The sequence below is a fragment of the Panthera onca genome, chromosome E3, assembly GCF_046562875.1.
Source record: "Panthera onca isolate mPanOnc1 chromosome E3, mPanOnc1 haplotype 2, whole genome shotgun sequence".
NCBI classification, from domain to species: Eukaryota; Metazoa; Chordata; class Mammalia; order Carnivora; family Felidae; genus Panthera; species Panthera onca.
Window position 1 is genome coordinate 12,533,186 of NC_138354.1, and position 19,223 is coordinate 12,552,408.

The 19,223-nt window shown below is 47.4% G+C and overlaps 1 long non-coding RNA gene across 1 annotated transcript in view; it reads right to left on the minus strand.

Moving 5' to 3' along the window:
• The window catches only part of LOC132689414 (uncharacterized), a 42,432-nt gene extending 23,562 nt beyond the window's left edge, over nt 1–18,870 (minus strand). Inside the window, exon 1 of the long non-coding RNA XR_009614995.2 lies at nt 18,097–18,870. This is a non-coding gene — a long non-coding RNA (uncharacterized LOC132689414). The remainder of the gene's footprint in view (nt 1–18,096) is intronic.
• Between the last annotated feature and the right edge of the window lie 353 nt (nt 18,871–19,223).

Sequence of the window (19,223 nt, forward strand, 5' to 3'; positions counted from 1 at the left end):
TGAGAATACTGAGGCAGAGAGAGTTCAAGGTCACACGGCAGGTAAGCACCAGATCAGAGTTCAAACCCAGGCTATCCAGCTGCAGAGCCCACGTCCTTGACCACTATGTTATGCAACTATCATAACCATTAACGTTTGTTGGGCTTTGTGACACTAAGCACATCCAATCCTATGTGATTCCCCTAACACCTCCAGGAAGCCGGGGAAACGAAGACTCAGAGATGCAAAGTCACTGACCCAAGGTTACCCAGTGACTTGATGGCAGTAAAGTCCATGCTCTATAAAGAGGAGGCTTTTTCCATAGAGAAGGAACCTCCCAATACTAATGGAGTCAATCAGTTGAAGTCTTCCCGTTCAGATCTGGCGGGAAGCACAGATGTTATCAACCAAATCTTACCACCTCTATTATTTCCAAGACTTCCCTTCGTGCTTATCACTGTCACCGTCGCTGAAACATATTTGCTGCCAGGAAAGGCATGGTGCTGGGCTCCCTTGCCCCCGTTACGCTAATGAGGGTGAAAGATGAAATGAACACACCACCCCACCCCCCCCCCCCCCCCCCGTGGGTAGGGAGGCATCCGGCACCCCGGTCGGGAGGCTGTGGTTTTCACAAGACTGTGCAGCAGCGGGCTGCCCCGGACAGTAGCAGGAACAGAAAACACAATCTTCCCATCCTCCTCCTGTGTCATTATCGCCAGGGAGGGCCTCGGCATTAGAGGAACGGTGTGAAATGGACAATTCACACATCTTCAGTTTCTCAACAACGTCGGTGCCCGCGGCTGCCACCGCTGCCTTGAAATCTTCTCACAACAAGAAAAGTATTAGACACGGACCAGCGGGGAAGCTCGTGGAAACAGGCATGTGCCCGTGTGCGCGCGCGCGCACACACGCGCACACACACGCACACGCACGCATACTGCCTACACCCCTTTCTCTACTCCCCGGAAATGGCAAGGAATATGGGGGCGGGGGCGGGGGCGGGGGGGGGGAGGGGTGGGGAAGGAGGCAGCAAACATTCGAGGAAGGGCTCCTCTTTCCTTGCCGGGATCATCAGGAGAGCAGGGGACGTCTGCAGCCCCAGGTAACAGGCCGATGGCCTCAGGGGAATCTCCCTTCTCCAGACTCTGCCTTCAGAGTCAGACCACTTCTGGAACCAGGCCCCGTGGTACAAGGCCCTCCCAGACCTTGTCTGGTACCCTGGCCCCCTGCAGACAGCATACAGCCAGGGAGAACAAAATCCCGCCTTGATCCCTGCCTGAGCAGCCCTCCTGGAGCCTGCTGGTCCCGGGTGAAGGCTCAGCCCCTCCCACACCTCTGAGCCACTCTGGCCTTTAATTAGGAACAATTACAGAGCTCAAAGTTCCATACTCTGAGCGTTGAGACTTCAGGCAGTTCTGCCTAAATCCTAAAACAGAGCTGCTTCTCCACTGGCACCCATATTAGGGTTCTCCAGAGAAATAGAACCAATTATATATATATATAAAATTTGAGAGAGAGAGAATGAGATGGATTTATGCCTAGGATTATGGAGGCTAAATCCCATGACCTGCCACCTGCAGGCTGGAGAACCAGGGAAGCCAGTGGTATAGCTCTACTCTGAGATCTGGGGACATTGAGAATGTAAGTAGAGGTCCAAAGGCGGGAGAAGACCACTGCCCCAGCTTGGCAGGCAGGCAGGAAGCAAAAAGGGCTAATTCCTCCTTCCTCTGCCTTTTGGTTCTATACACAGGCCCTCGACGGATCAGACGACGCCCACCCGTGTTGGGGAAGGCAATCTGTTTTATGGAGTCTGCCCATTCCAGTGCTAATCTCATCCAGAAACATCCTCACAGACATACCCAGAGATCGTGTTTAATCTGGACACCCTTGGCCCCGTCAGGTTGATATATCATATTAGCCATGACGGCACCTCTAGCCCAGGCCACAACACCCTGTTCGATAAACTGCCTGTAACACCAGTTCCTCCAGGAAAGAGACCCGCCATGTTTTGGCCGGTGTCTCCTTTCGAGGCCGAGTTCATTGTCATAGAAATCCACCTGATTGCTTCTTGCTCAGTCACTGCCTGCCTGCCTGTCGCTGTCATCGCGTTCGGTCCTGTTCTAACACATTTCATACTCTAATAAAATTTTGAGGCTGTATGTCCCCCCACCAAACCCTACAGTCTCTGGAGCAAGGACCGTGTAAGTTCTGTGTCTTATTCATCTGGGTATCCCTAACAACCAGCCTCCCCGGAGGAGGCCCCCAGTCAGTAGTGGTTGAATGGACCTCGTTCACCAGCCATGGTGGTCTGGCACTCCCAGCTGGATGGTTAAGATGCAAAGGGCTGGAAGGCTCAGATCAGCCCGGGCGAGTTACCATCAGAAGCCAAAAGACACCCTCGCCTCACAAAGCCCAGCTGAAAGAGACTCTAAGTTTTGCCATTTGCGGTCCCTGTTGCTATGGGAATAGAATGCCTCGTATGTGGCGTATCCATGTAAGAGGAATGTGTCTTCCAAGCATGACCTTGAGTGGCATTCCCACATCTGGCAGCACCAGAGGCCACTATAGGAGCCCTGGAGTCTAAAAAAGGGGGCACACACCTCCTCTGCCCTTCTCTTTATCCCCTCCCCCTCCGTCTGTCCCCCTCTTCTCTCTCTCCCTTCCTCTTAAGCCCAAACACTCAGACAACCAACTGGCTTCTCAGAATCTCCTCTCCTAAAGATCAGTGTCTCATCTGTGCAAAGGCGGGTAACTAAATACCCCCCCCCCCCCCCGCCCAGGTCATGGGGACACTTCGGGCAATTTTGTCTGCTCCGTAACGGCGGGGTCCACGTTAACGCAGCCCCTCTCACTGGCTGTGGCCTGGATGGCGGACAGGGGTAGAAAAAGAAAGGAAGCAAACATTGACTGAGCAATTACTCCGCGTCACTCTGTCCAGGGGGGGCTCTTCCTCAATTTGCTGAGCCGTGCCAGTCAGGAGGCATTACTACCTCCGTCTTTATAGATCAAGCAGTTAAGGCCTACTGATCTCCAGGAGCAATTAAGGTGTGAACCCAAGACTCGAGCGTGACTTAGATTCTCTGTATCCCCCTCGGGTCCCTGAGTTTCGTCTCACGGATAATGAGGGATCAGCAACTCCAGTACTTTCCCCTTCTAATCCACCTTCAGGGCTTCAAGCAGGTTGCCTTCCGTTGAACCGCTGACCCCCCTCCCTCCTTCCCTCTGTATCACGGAGATACTCAAAGGGTTGGGAGGGCAACAAGCGAGGGGGAAGAAATCAGCCACCCCGCATCGTAGGTCCCTTGGTCCTCGTTCGTTGGCCGGTGTGGGCTCATGTTTCCCACCTACCGGCCACGTCGGAAAGCTCTGATGTGCCCTCTGTGCGATTTGGGGGACACTGCCTCCCCAGCCCCATTCTCTCGTTCTGGTCCCTATTTCCACTCTGCCCTACGTGAAGGCAGTGATTCTCAGAGTGCGGTTCCGAGGCAGCCGCTTCAGCCTCACGGAAGAACTTGCTAGAAATATAGTTTCAGGCCCCTCCCTGGCCCCACTGAATCAGCAACGCTGAGGGTGGGGCCACCCACCAGCAAACTGTCTTTTAACAAGCGCCCCAGGTGACCCCCCAGCACTCCCACGTTTGCAAACCCCTGATTTTAAAGGCTGTTCTCCCGCCCTACGAACACGGTACCTCTTTCCAGCCCACCCTCCACCCCCTTTATTTCCCGTAGGACCCAATTTGAGAAGGGTGGCATTTCAGTGGCAGGTGAGATTTAAACACTGCTAAAACTGACATTTTTCCTCATTTCCAGCTCTGTCAGATACCTGATTGCAATTTTATAATACTCCAGAGGCCCCCCCCCCCCTCAGAAAATACCAATGCAAAATAAGAGCAGATTATTTTAAAATGCCTGTTGGCACATTGATGCCACTGGCCGGTTTATACTGACTAATTAATCCTGATTTGACCTGAATTAATGCCTGATCCATGTAAAATGATGGAGATTTGCTGGCATGCAGTAAATTCGAGAATTAAGACCCAAAGGCATGCGGGAGAGGATTCGGCATCAGACAACCGTGAGGAGTAAAGTCCTTCTTCAACGGGTGCGTTCTTTGAGGTCCAGTATTTCTCCCTTTCTCCTCCCCACCCCCATGCCTCCTTCGAGGAGAAAAAAAATTGCCAAGACTCGAGCATATTGTCTCCCCGTCTCCCCAGTAAAGGTAAACTGACAGGGCTTTCAATGAAAGGCTCTGCATGATCGGAATTAAATGTCAAATACGATTTTCTGTTGGCAATTCAAAGCATTGGTGTCAAAACCGTAACTGACAGCACGACTGCAGATTAGTATCTGTCTGGAATGGTGGCGTCACAGTGCGGGGAAGGTTTATGATTTAGTAGATTAACACAGCTCACGCTACCACTTAAGAGAGAATTTGTTCAAGCCGGAGCCGATTAGATTGTGACTGCCGATGAGCGGGAGAGCCCCTCCCCCGAAGCTCGGTCGGGTGCTTGATGGCTCCCCTTGCCCCCTGTGGGGGTCTGCCATCGTTACGGGTGACAGGCAGCAGAGGTGAGTGGGCCACAGTCTGCCAGCAGCCAGGCTGTCTCAGGAGCCACCCGTGACGTGTGCTGGCGATGTCTCAGGGAAAATGGAGTTCTTATTGATCCAACCAATATGAAAGGGCCTTCCAGGTTGGAGATTTGATTTATTTAGCGTCTGCTCCTCACGTGGGATGGAGGGAGGAAGCGGGGGTGGGGGGCTGGGGGGTGGGGGCTTCCTGGCAAGTCATTGAATCACGCCCTCCACCGCTAGGTTTCTTCCACCGCTAGGGAACGCATGGAGAGCAGGGCCCAGAGCGGTCAGCCGTCTTGCCCAAGATGGCAGAGCTTGGGAGGAGGGAGAGAGGTGGTTGGTTCGTCTGGCTCGAGGCTCACAAAGTGACGGACACTGTCTTAGGCACTCTTATCTCCAACGTCTTGAGCGACAGTCACAAAGACTTAGATATTCAGAGGCAAGTGCACTCCGGACATGGGCGAGGGCTAGATCCCGACCTGTCCGCTCAGCGTTCTCTGCGACATCTTACGAAGAAGTATCCCTAGAGCAGATACTCCAACCGAAAAGGGGATAAAAGGGCTTTGGAAACCATGCTTCCATCTTGCACACGCTGCACGTCATTTCTGCCGAGTGACAGTCCGTAGGACCCAGATAATAAAATAAAGAAAATGGATGCTCTGTGTCTTGACCGGCCGTAAATCGTAACCGGTCTTCCGCAAGCCTGATTTAAGAGTTTCATCTCGCACCGACCATGTTTGCTCTTTCTTTTTTTTTCCCCCCTCTTGTCCCCACTCCTGGGGAAGAGGGAGGAACGGTGAAAGCCGTCAGTTCAGAGCAGCATTTATATTATCCAACAGCGGCAGGATGTGACAGCATAGGAGACTCACAAGATAATGTTGAGACTCTGGTTTTAGAATGTTTACTCTCTTCTGGGTGAACTCTGACATCCAAACGCATTAATGCGGTGCCATTTGCAACTCTCATGCCAATCTCTATCCTTGTAAGTATCAGAATTTTAATGCCTGCTTCCCTGTTTGAGTTATGGTAATTTATTGTAATAGTGTATTTTGACCTTTTCAGTATTTTGTATTTTTATTGGATAGCTGTTTCACCTCTTCCCTCGAGGGTTAGCCAGGCTGAAAATGAGAGAGAATGGTAAGACCAACCAATCAAAATACAGAATATTAAAAAGGTCAACACACAAGAGCAAACTACTAATTTGGCAAACACACAAACTCAAAGAGAATAAAGGCTCCAAACAGCATGGTGGCCAGAGCAAGAATAAGGGGGTGGGAGGAAGCTAAGGGGGTCCTCTCAACCTATAACCGAGCAGTTAGTTCAACCACTGAGTGTAAACTCGTCCGTCCTCCCAACCAAAGGAGAGGAGAAAGCCAGTGTATCCTCCAAAGGGTGTAAACACCATTTCTGTTTCCGCCTGGTCAATGCAGATGGCAAAGAGAGGCGGTGGGGTTGAAAGGTCCGAGCCCAGAGATGCCAGGAGACCTTCAAAGAAAATGTGGAATAACCAAAGGACGCCCCAAGGACACAATGTTTAACCCCCTACCTACACGCCGATGAATGTGTCCAGAGTCTGGGACGGGTGTTTATCTCTTTCTTTTTGGAGACTCTCCAGGGAGGGAAGTCCTCAACCTCCCCCATGGACTCTTTCTAGTTGCACTAAACTAAAGAATAATAACAAGCATAGCTGACTATCAAGGTTAATAGGATGATTAAAAATGCAAAGCATACTAACTCAAGTGGACTTCCAGGTCTAGTCTGCCGGAGGCCATGGCCATCCAGTAACCAGGAAACACACTGAACCAATTACCAGGGTGTGGCCCCTCACCCGCTGAAACTCACACTGTTGTTAGCAAAACACAGCAACATACACAGAAGGTGTTCGATATCCCGGGATGATTGGCACCAGAAAAGGGACCCTTGAAGGGAATCCAGGTGAAACAGGGACCAAAACTCTCAGGGTAAAGAGGGAAACGATTTTGACTGCCCTTTCATCTCGAAAAATAAGATGAAAATTTATGAAGAGGTCATTTTGTTTTGTTTTCTATTTAATAAAATGGAGGTTAAAATTCTAATCATATTCTCAAAGTACAAAGGATTAAGGGTTGACTGGGAAGTCGGGGCACAACTCTCTCAGCAAAATTTTATGTTAATGTAGATACATCGCCCTTCACAGCACCTTGGGAACAATCACAAAAATCACACCTTTTATGAAATATTCAGAGGACTATTTTATAAATATTCAGGGCACTAATATACGTGCCCCCTCTAAATTCTTTTATAGTCCAGCTTTTCTCTGCCTTAACAGCTCGATCTATGATTCAGTTGGCTGATTTCCTAGTATTCAGTTGTAATCTGGGAGATCCTTGTTTGTTGACATTTTCAAGCAACCTGAACCATCCCACTAGATCACGTCCGTCAAGCTCATGAAATCCTGTGTTGTTTACAAAATTTGCAATTTCCACTTGCTTTTGATTTACACTGTGCTGACAAAACATCTGAAAATCGTCTGCAAAACTGGCCAAACATTGATGTCATACAGGTTTGTGTTACACAGAGTTATGTTTGAGTTGGGTCTAATTTTTAAAGTCTGCCAAGTGAATATTTGATGGCTGTTAATTCCCTGTGTGAATTTTTAACGACAGGTACTCTCACAATGAAAAACTCAGGCGCGTGGAGCCCAGGTTTATCTAAGCGCAAACCAGAATATTTTCGACCTAAAACACTCCGTAACAGACACGAAGGAAAGGGACTGCTGAAGTATATCCAACCATTAATACTTTGTAGTCTGACTCTTAGGTATGGCAGGCCCAGCAGGTTACGTCGTAGGAGAAGAATTTTGGGGTTAGAAACACTATATAGATTTGCAATGGCTGTTCTTTAAGAATATTTAATACGTATCATACTCAGATTACACTGTTAAATTAAAAAACGCTCTCTCAAAAAATACATGCTGCACATGATCCCTGTTTTTAGAAAAACTATCCTTTATTAAACATTTACTGGGTACCACGAACGGTACTTTGCACTTTATATGCCTTATATTATTTAATTCTCGTAACAGCCCGGGAGAAAGGCATCGATACCTACAAGTTATAGGTAATGAAATAAGACCCAGAAGTCAAGCAACTTGCCCGAGATGAAATGTGTAATTAGTGGCAAAGACTCAGTCCTGACCCCAGGCTCAGACTCTTAACCTACTCCGTCACAGTACATAGGAAAGGCTTCTAGAAAAATGAAGCTACTGGGTAAGATCGTGAATGCCTGTATTCGCTTCTTTGTAGTTTGCCACATTTTCCACGTTTTCTAAATTAAAAGTGATTGATCTATACTCAGAGAAAAGAAAGCTAGTTTTTATTGTAACAAGTTAAAGTTCGAGGAGCATCTGGGTGGCTCAGTCGGTTGACCGTCTGACTCTCGATTTCAGCTCAGGGCAGGATCTCACGGGCCATGAGATCAAGCCCTGCATCGGACTCAACACAGAGCCTGTTTAGGATTCTTTCTCTCCCTCTCTCTCTCTGCCCCTTCCCATGCTCATGCTCTCTCTCTCTCTCTCTCAAAGTAAGTGTATAAACTTTAAAAAAGAAAAAGGTAAAGTTAGAGACTAGAAATCACCATGTTGCTTGTAGCTAAAAGGCAGAGCTTTGTAGAGAAACAGGGAAGAAAGTCTGGCTCAGTTACAGCTTGAGGGAAGTCTCCCAGCTGGCAAGCAGCCTTCAGATGGAGAGTTTGGCACATCCTGTAAGTGCCACTGACATAGACACTGCCCACTTGACCTACTGAGCAGCTTAAAAGAAGTGGCGTGTGTGACAGAAAAGAACATTGACCGGTCAGAGCCGGAGACAAGGACGTCTCCCACATCCTATGGAGACCCATAGGACTGCCTGTCCCCTCGCCCCACGGGCCCCACCTACAGCCCAATCCTCCCTCTGCTGTGAGGCCGACTCTGTCCCAGGTCAGAGCACTGAGCCCCACAGGAGGATTGCTAACCTCTCCAAGACTTCAGCCCCCCAAGAATGGGGCCCTGCCTTCCCGCGGGCCTCGGCGACTGCCTGCGGCTGTCCCAGCTACCTGGGCGTCCTGAAGGCACCCGTGCGCCAGCAAGGCCCAGCCCCGCTCCAGCTGGGGCTCACAGCACAGCCAGCCATACCTTCAGGGACCTCACCGACACCGCCAACCTGATGCGTGAGCCGTCCTTGTTGTTGGCCACCACAGCCTTTCAGCCAAGCTCTGCATTCACGGTCACAGTCTGTTCCCAAGTCTTTAACCCGGGCTTTGCACGGTGCGCTACAGGGAGCTGAGATTCTGTTCTCTCTGCTGCCAGAGGGGCAGGTGGACCCTGGACCCTGCCTCTCTCTCAAGCAAATGGAGTGTACCAGGGCATGCACGATTGGGGCAGCATGGACTTCGAGCCGCCCTGGTGGGTTTTCTTGGTCCCCACACGCCATCCTCTTCCCTCTCCGACCTCCTGAGCTCCTGCTTTCTCCCCGGTAGCTGAAAAAATTATAATGGCGTTGCTTGTTTACGGTGTATCAGGCGCTCTTACGATTGCTCTACATCTAGATAGCAATGACATGAATTACAAGTTCTCTGGACCTCTTTTGCTTCCCCTGAAAAGCGGGGTAGTTTAATGAGACCCTCTCCAGTCTTCTCTGGGAGCTCCCGGAATGAGGGGCCAGAATTACCGCGGCCTCGTCGCCTTACATGGTTTGAGAGTACGGCACCTTTCAAGGAAAGGAGATCAATGTAGAAATACAGAGGAACGCTTTCTCTAGGATGCAGTGTTCAAGCCCTTAACCTGACCTTGAAGAAAGAAAAAAATGTGTTGGGATTTCTAGTAGAAGTGGAATAATCGGAGGAGGAGTTGGCATCCCGCTAGAGGAAGCACGTTCATGGCGAAGTGGCATCCAAGAGCTTGGGATGGAATCGTGGAAGATGGGCCAGTTGGAAAATCAAGTCCAACAGGAAGAAAACAGCTTCCAGGGAGTTACAATCCCAGACCCAGGTTCAGCAACATGACTGGGCCTCTCCACACAGCACTAACCAAGAGCTAATATATAGTATTTATTCGAGAAAGACGGTTCCAGGGTAAGGAATGAGATTTAGTTACCATAACACACATTACTTCTTGGAGCTCCCAGTTCCCCTATGAGAAAAGCCATTTTTCTTTTTCAATATACGTCTGATGTTTGCAATCCGTAGGGCTATTGTCAAATGGTTTCCACTTACTTGAAAAGACAATTTCTCTGCCTTGAGGTTTTACCTATCAGATCTTGGTGCTGGTATCCGTTCCTGTGGCATTACACCAGCTACGGAATTATGCACAGGGACGACAAACATCACCTGTCATCCTCGCCCAGAAGTGGCTCGACATACCATATCCCACTTCGCAAATCTGGGTAAAAAACTATCGTCCAAAACAACATGAAAATCAAGAGTCCTCTCTCTCTGAGGATCCATGGAGCCTCCCCTCTTTTTTCCAGGCTAAATAATCTGTAATTATTACCTCTTTCTCTCTTTGGTGTGATAGATCATCAAATCAACTTTTGTTCTAGGAATTTTTTTTTTTTCCAGCTAATTGATAACCTCCCGCCTCACAGGTACCGGGCTTGGCAATAAGGGTCTTTTTCTTTATACTAAGATAGCACCTTACTCTAAAGAGGTCTAAGCATTTGCAAATACCGACTCATTATTTATTGCAGGTATTTCACGGAGTTCGATCGTTCTAAGTTACAGAAAAAGTAAAATCAATAACTGTTTCTTATGTAATTACTGTCCATGCAGAGCCTATGCATTTCCGTGCATTAGTCATACTCCAGTTATGGTCCGAAGTCACTACTGACCAACCAAGAACTGGTAGTATAATTATGGGAGGGTCAGAAACCCTGGGGGGCTGTGAGCTTGTACCACGAATCTCCGCTTTCTCATTTGAAAAATGACCAAGTTGTGGCTCTCTTAAGTCAGCAATATTAGGCTGTTATTCTATGCCATGTGGGCAATCTGCTCCATAAGACCTACATCAGGCACGGGGAAGACACACGCACGTCCTCTCTGCAGAGAGCTGGTTGCTGTCTTTCTCTTGCCCCTCTGAATCAAAGCCAATTCCTGTCTTGATTCCTCTAGGCAGACTTATCTGACTCCTCTGGTTCGCATTGAACTTGCCTCAAATGAACCCTGGTCCTATTTTAAAAGTGTACTCCAGCAGGGAGCATATACTGCCATGTATTTTTCTGAGTGCTCTTCACAGCCCGTCCAACAAACTAAATTGTGAGCACTTAACGGAAGTGCTTATGTGTTCAAGCCCCGATCCCCCAAATCAGACCATAAACACAGTAGGCAAGAAATCCTTTGTTACTTTTCTGTTTAGGTTACTAGTAATAAATTATGAAAGAGACCCTTTCTGAAAATCTAGGGGCCCAGAATATACAATTATGCCAATGGGCTCTCACTTACAACCATGCAACTTATGTCCAAGCCAAGACCTATTTTTAGTCTCCTTTCCCCATTCCATTGTCTCCTTCCTGCTCTCTCCCTCCACTTCCCTCTAAGTATGCTGGCATTACCACTATGATGCTCCTCTTTGAAACTCCTCCTTAACACCTCCCTGCATGAACAAGCAAGGGGCATGTGGTGTGACCAAAAGGATATGAAATTTCAGACCAATACTTCCAGCTGTGATGGAAGAAAAACTCATCACACAATGAAAATCGGGGTTGGAGGGAAAGAGCTCTTTCCCCTTCTCATCAAGAAGATGCCAGATCACTGGCTATTCCTGGGGACTATGTCTTACTCCAGACCTGATGGAAAGGCGAGAAGGGACAGAAGGAATGAGTCCTACCTATTTTATCAGTAAAGGATATCTAGAGAATTCTGCCTCTGGCAATCTGGTGTGCCAAGATACTCTGAAACAGCCTTTTACCACCAAGCTAGTCAGATGTTGGAAGAATTACAATAAAAGTAAGTGCATTGCTGAGCTCACAAGAAAATAAGGAAAATCCCCAAGGGCAAGAAGAAGAAGGAGGAGGAGGAGGAGGAGGAGGAGGAGGAGGAAAAGGAGAAGGAGAAGGAGAAGTTGTTCTGTAACATCAGACTTCCAAGCAAATACTAGAGTTGAATTGCCTTGGGAAAATGTTGATTCCAAGAATCTAGAATTTTGGAAATGAGCAACCACTCCTAAGGGCATAAGAGCATCTCAGTGTCCACGCAAAGCAAAGAAGGGGAACCTAAGAATCCTGCATTTACCAGAGGATCCAAGGGCCACACCCTAAGTGAAAGGGATACAAAGATGTTAACAGCACATTTCACAAGCTAGACCGAAAGGATGAACATTGTTCTCTAGAACACACGGAATATTTACCAAAAAATAAATATGTACCAGCCCACAAACAACCCTCAAAGTATTTTTAAGAATTGGGTATCCTGTAAACCGTATTTGCATACTATCTATATTCTTTTGCTACAGTACAATTGAGATAGAAATCAATTTTTGAATTAACTTAAAATAATAATAAATCGGAAATTTTAAAAACATGTTTCTCCATAACTCATGAATCAGCATAGAAATCATAATAGAAATGTTTAAATATTTATAATTAAATAAAATGAAAATACCATCTATCAAAACTTGTGGCATACAGATAAAGGAGTAGGTAGAAAGAATTTATATTCAAATTCTGACATCAAAAAGGCAAGGCTAAAAATTAGCGAGTTAAACTTCCAACTTAAGAACTTGGGTGGAGTAGGGGGTTGGCAGATAAGAATACACATCTAAATAAAGGAGAAGAAAGGGATAACAAACACAAAGGAAGAAAGGACAGACATTAATGCAACAGAAAACACAGACAAGTAGAAGGAATGAACAAATCCAAGAGTTGATTGTGTGAAAATATCAATAAAGGGGTGCCTGGGTGGCTCAGTCGGTTAAGCGTCCAACTTCAGCTCAGGTCATGATCTCACTGATTGTAGGTTCAAGCCCCGCATCGGGCTCTGTGCTGACAGCTCAGAGCCTGGAGCCTGCTTTGCATTCTGTGTCTCCCTCTCTCTCTCTACCCCTCCCCAACTCGTGCTCTGTCTCTGTCTCTCAAAAATAAATAAATAAACATTTTAAAAAGTTAAAAAAAGAAAAAAGGAAAGATCAATAAGATACACAAATTTCTAATGAGGCAGAAAGAGAGAAGTCACAAAGAAATAATAGAAGAAATTTTTTAAATGACATAACTAAAGATAGAGTACAAGTTAAAAAGGATAATACGAGACTATTATGGAAAACTAAATTGGGTTAAATTAGCATGATTCCAGAAAAGCAAAACTAATTCAATATGTAAAAACCCATTTATGTTCATCTTTCTTCCTTCATTCATTCACATCAATTCAGAGCAATTAAAGTCTCACTGTAACGTCACATAGTTATCCCTTTTCTTTCCTTTCCTTCTGGGTCCACTCAACCCCAGCCAAAGGAACTGCATTTGGGGCCTGGATTTCTTTTCCACAGACTGAGAAATTTCCCACGGGAACATTAAACACCTTCACAATGTGGTATCCCAACCTCTTGAATGTCTAAACTTTCCAGAATCTCAGGGAATCATAAGGAAACAAATATAATCGCGTGGGGCCCATTTCCAGAATATTGAGAAAAATCACTTACTCTCCAAACCAAATGCAACCATTAACTTACAATCTTAACATCAATTCCCAAGCAGATGTAATGTTTCCTGAACCCAACATCTCATCGAATCTATATCCAGGCTGTTACCACCAATCATCCGTAAGGAGCTCGTATTAGTTTGATCAAAACAACACCAACAAACCAGAAAAATGCGAAGGAGGAGCCAGAAAATCCCATGGGGTTCACCTGTGATGGAAACATGCCAGTCAGTCAGCCATGCCAGGCGTCCAAAGCCCAGCACCTACAAAGGTAATACTCATTTGAAGGAAGCGTCTCATCAAGACCCCAGATTGGCCCTATCCCGACAAAATACCTCTTGGAAAGTGAATAAAGGACCAACCTACCACATCCTTCCTCAAGACCTTTCTTTTACGGTTCACCCAGTAAAGCTTATTTCTCTCAACAGTTTGTTCAGGATTCCTTCCTTTCCCTCCCCAGCCCTGCATACGTGGTGCCGTAAATTTCCCTGAAGGGGGCTTAGCAGCAGCTCCCTTCCGTCAAAATCTGTGGCCTCGTATCCTTCCCTAAACCCAGGGGCACCCTATACCCTTCTCTCTGTACTTCTCCAAACCTGAAGGCTCTCAAGGCTTGCTTGCTTGCTTGCTTGTACAACATTTCAGTTTCTGTGGCAACTGCCTCTTCCTTCCATTCTGGAATGCCTCAGCTTTGCCTCATAATGTCATCCTCCAGGGAGAACATCCCCCTTAGTTTCCATATCTGTCCCAGCTGGAGTCACCCGCTTAAAAACTTTCCCCTTTTAAAAATTTATTTATTTAAATGCAAATTTAAATACAATGTTTAACATACAATGTATTCTTGGTTTCAGGAGTAGAACCCAGACTCCCACTGCTTGAACCCGCCTACTATGTATTTCTAGGAACGTCATCGCTGAACGGGAAAAAAAAAAAAATCAAGAACAAAAACAAACACAAAACTAAACAAAAACAGGACAATAAAGTGAAATTGGAATCTGTTAATACTAAATCATGCCGCGGTCCAAATACTAAAGGCATTTTACACCAGAAGACTGCCGATTTTAAAGTGAGCTTTTTCAAGAACCCAGAAGTTTCCATCCCTGCCAAGCCCAGATTCCTACTAATCAAAATCAAGGCACAAACTCTCTCTTTGAGTTTTGCTAATGAAAACCAGAGCTCCTCTTCACAATGCAAGTTTCTTCTGGAGGCTAAACCAAAACCCCCAACTTCTGTGCGTAAACTCACCTCCGTCTGCTGGACAACAAATGTTGGTTAACGTCAAAGGTAAATGGACCGGACCCGGAAACCTTGGCCAGCACTGACCGTGGCTGCCTTCATCCCCATCCCTACTGTATTCCCAGGGGAGCCCAGGGCTGAGGATTTAGCTTCAAAGCTCCATTTGGTCAAAAGCCTGGTGATCTAGGCTGAGCCCCACATGGAATTCGAAAGGTCGTCTAGTCTGTCTACCTGAAGGTGTCCTGTGGAGCCCTGAGCGGCAGTGTTCCGCGCCCCTTCGCAGACATGGCACATGGAACAGGCCAGGGAGGGGCCCCACTTGGCCTTTGTTTGTTCGTTTGTTTGTTGAGAGAGAGAGAGCACGGGCATGGGTAGAATAGAGGGGCAGAGAAAGAGAGAGAGAGAGAGAGAGAGAGAGAGAGAGAGAGAGAATCTTAAGCAGGCTCCACACTCATCACAGAACCCCACTCATCCCACGACATTGGGATCGTGACTTGCACTGAAATCAAGAGTCAGTGCGTGACCAACTGAGCCACCCAGGTGCACCTCCCCGCCCCCGAACTTGGCTTTTTTAAGGGCCGAGCTGCTTCTCAGCCTGGCCCTCCAAGCATCGAAACAGCAAAAGTAATGGAATAAAGCCTCTGACAGCCTTCCCCTCTCAGGAGTTCCAAGGAAATAGAGATGAGATTACGGCCACGAGAATCTGTCCAGCTGATGATTGGTGCCAGGGGTGACAGGCTGCTGTTTACTGATTCATGGCGTGGTAAGTAGCAAAAGGAGACAGCACGGAGAGCAGAAAGCTGTCTATATTCCTGGAGCCGTGTTCTTCTGATGCGGCCACTTGAATCAAGCCACATGCACCACGGGCTGACTCTGATCCTCAGTAACAACTGTTTAAAAGCGGACAGAGGCAAGGCTTCCGGATTTGTTGACTCGTGTTGTTCTTGGGGAAGCAGGGGGAGTTAAGGGTTCTGTTTCCAGTATTTCCCATGGGAGGCTGTTTCCAAAGGGACACAAATCATTCACTGGAGGCAGGATACGTTACTAGTAGTTTGGGGTTCGCGGCAACCCACGCCCGGGCCTTCCAAGAGGTCTAAACAGAAGGCATCTTTTTTTTTTTTTTTTTTTAACTCATATCCGCCAAAAACGAATGCTTCCTCCTGGCTTGTAAGAACTAACAGTACTCAGGTGTAATGATCACATATCCTGAAAGATTGCTAAATGCTCCGGGAGCACAGGAGGAATTTTTAACAGAGAAATTCCGGGAAAGGACCTTGACACTGATAAGAGAAGCAGGGCTGGAAACCTGGGCTCGGGTCATGGTGTTGGCCTTCACAGACTCATGCATTTGTCCAACAGGTTTTATGTGCCCGGGCTGCTCTGGGTTCTAAGGACGGAGCCAGGAAAAGTCCTTCCTCAGAGCACAGGGTGCTTCTGCAGGTAGGACTGGCCTTGTGGGGGCTCCAAGTTGTGTGCAAACCATGCCCGTCCCCATTCTAACTGCTCCGTCAGAAAAGAAGAAAGACATCTATTCTTCTTGTGGTCAAGAGACCATCGGTTCCTATTCTGGAAGCACCCAAAACTAAAGACAGCCACATTTCAAATTAGCAGAGAAGCCTTGGTTCGACTATTGCCGTCCTGGATGAGTGCTCTCTGCAGCAGCCCCAGCAAGGCAACAGCGACCGGTGCTTAAATACCCCCAGTGACAGGGAGCTTGCTCCTTTATTAGAAGCTCTTCTCGAGTGACCTGTGACCCTCGGGACGCTGAAGTTGAGCTCAGTTTGGCGTCCTTGCTGCTTTCAATCATTGGGTTCCCCCTTGGGAACCATGCAGACCAGGACTGATCCCTCCTCCCCAAGACACCGAACACATGTCCGGAGCCCTCCCTCCTGGCCAGAGACCATCCGCTCTCTGATCCGTTCACCACACAACAAGGGCCAGCTACTGAGGCTCACTGTGTGCCATTGCGGTTGCCAGATACCTCTGTGTTAACTGCCGTGTCCATCCTATGAGGACGGTATACCCATTTTATAGATGGGAAAACCGAGGCTCAGAGAGGTTAAGTACTTTGCCCAGAATTACTCAGCTAGTACGGCAGAATATGGACTCAAAGCCATGGCCTTCTGACTCCAAAATTCACCTCGAGGGCTCTCTATCCTGGTGGTTCTCTTAAACTTCAGTTTGTCCGTACAATTAGTAGGTCTGCCCACGGTCCGTCTCCCTCTAAAAGCACACCCACGCTTGCCTTCGCACGTCTGTCTCGGTGTTCACTGTTCCCTTACAGCATGAAGTTATTAGTGGGTAAAGGACTAGTAGAATTATAAAATGGGTATTTATAATAACCCACTGTGCCCCACAGATGTAAAACAAAGACTTTCACTTGACCTATGTCACCCCCTTTGATTCCGCTCAACAAATTTTGGATGGTCCCCACATCACACACCAAACTAGGCACAAGAAATACAAAGATGATCGTAAAAGCTGGCCATCCCTCTCAAGGGAGACAAGAAAGTAAATGAGTAATCATGAGACATGAGAGTCTCTGGATGAAGAGCCCTAGGGTCCTGGTAGAGGGAAGAGTAAGTCCTGCGAGGTGCTGGAACATGGGAGCGAAAGTTAGGGAAGAGTTTGCAGGTGAGGAGACCATCCTGCGTGCTCGCTCTCAAGGAACAGAGCTTTTTAACTAAGAAGTTGAGGGTTGAGAGGGCGGGAGTCCGGGCTCATTCCAGAATAAGCAAAGCCATTATCACGAAGTGGCCTCGTGTCACCCAGGGACACAAAATTTTCCAGTAAGACCAATGTATCAGATATACTAGGGGGAAGGTGGGATAGAATGTGAGTTGTTGGGACGGGATAGACATACTAAGCCTTGGCATTTAGACTGAGCAGATAGCCACCAAGAAAGAATATTTTTGGGGCACCTGGGTGGCGGAGTCGGTTGAGCGTCCGACTTCGGCTCAGGTCACGATCTCGCAGTTTGTGGGTTCGAGCCCCGCATCGGGCTCTGTGCTGACAGCTCGGAGCCCGGAGCCTGCTTCGGATTCTGTGTCTCCCTCTCTCTCTGCCCTGCCCCCACTCACGCTCTGTATCTCTCTCTCAAAAATGGATAAAAATTTAAAAAAACAAAAATAAGAAAAGAAAAGAATATTTCTATGTTAGAAGCCAATCTATGCCTTACAAAGATATCTCTGATGACTTTGTTGTGAATTGTAGAACCCCCTGTGCTTGCCATAATGCCAACCGAGATCACGCTTACTCTTTTCCAGCCATGTTACGTAGTTCACTCTCAACTAACACTCCTTTTCACATATGGCGCTGTCAGCCTATGTCTCTCCAGCCGTAAGCAGTTGAACCTGTGCTTGGGACCTCACGTTTACCCAACGTATTGATTTTGTTAAAATCAGACCCCGCACCCTCTCATTGGCACCCTTCGGGATATTGATTTTTATCTCCATCATGCTTACTAGGCTGCCAGCTTCAAGTTGTACATTCATTTAATAAACCTCTTTCCAAATGTTCATGCAAATCACAGATTAAAAGGAAAAAAAATCATAAGGCAAGGGCAAAGCTCCAAAGCATGTCACTAGACACTTTCCACCGGATTAACATTTACTTTTAAATCAGTCCCTTTAAAAATAAAAGCTCTTTAATCAGTAGCTGCTCCACTCACGTGTCCTTTCTCTTGCCAAACACCGTGCTGTCAGCATTCTGGATGAAGTTAATCGCGCAGAACTTGCTCGTGGTGAGCCCACGCTGGCTGTTAGGTCCGTGGTTTCCTCTCCTAGGTGCTCACACGCCAGCCCTTTGATCTTCCACCAGGCTTTCTGGAAGCTTTTTCAGTTGCAGACCCCATCTTCTTTCTTGGTTGGAAATCTGAACTCCATTTGTTGGTCTCCAGTTTTCCAAACCACTTAGGTTTTCCGTGGTTCACAAAGACCACCCATAGCAGTTTGGGTGATCTGATCTGACGAGTTTCTTTCAGTAACATGGGCTATAATTTTCCGGCCTGGAATGCCACAAGTGTCCGTTTCGTCATCTAGAAAAAGGAGACTATAACAGCATTACCCCGTACGGTGGTTTGCTAATTAAATGGCATCATGCACTTAAAGGGCCGCTGTCTAGCGCGTAGGAAACATTCCCCCCAAATTTGTAACAAGCCACCACATCGTTTCCTCCTGACAGCACCTCCAGTTTGATTGGCCTAAAAACTCACCTCTTCCAGAAGCTGCATTTGCTCCTAAATTTCCTAAATCTTTACACGATGTCACTATTCTTACAGTCACTGAAGCCTGACACTCAAAAGCATCTTTGATCACCACTTGCCTTCTCGCCCACATCAATCGATGTTAAGTCTGGTAGATTTCATCCCTGCAATGCTACAGACGCCAACCCCTTACTTCCATCCCATGGTCACTGTGACGGGCCGAATGTCCGTGTCGCCTCAAAGCACATGCACTGAAGCCCTTAATGCCCAGTGTGACTTATTTGGAGACAGGTCCTGTGAGATGATAAAGGAATGATGAGGTCATAACGGCGGGGCCCCAATCCAACAGGGCTGTTGTTTGCGTAAGAAGAGGAAGAGACCCCAGAGATCTCTCTCTCCACCACGTCAAGGCACAGTGAGAAAACGGTCATCTACAAGGCAGAAGGATCTTCACCGACAATCAAAGTGGCCAACACCCTTGGCCAGTCTGAGACTTGTCAGCCTCCAGAACGGCGAGAACTAAACTTTTGGTGTTCAAGCCACTCTGGCTGTGGTTTTGTTATAGCATCCCAGGCAGACGAAGACAGCTACCA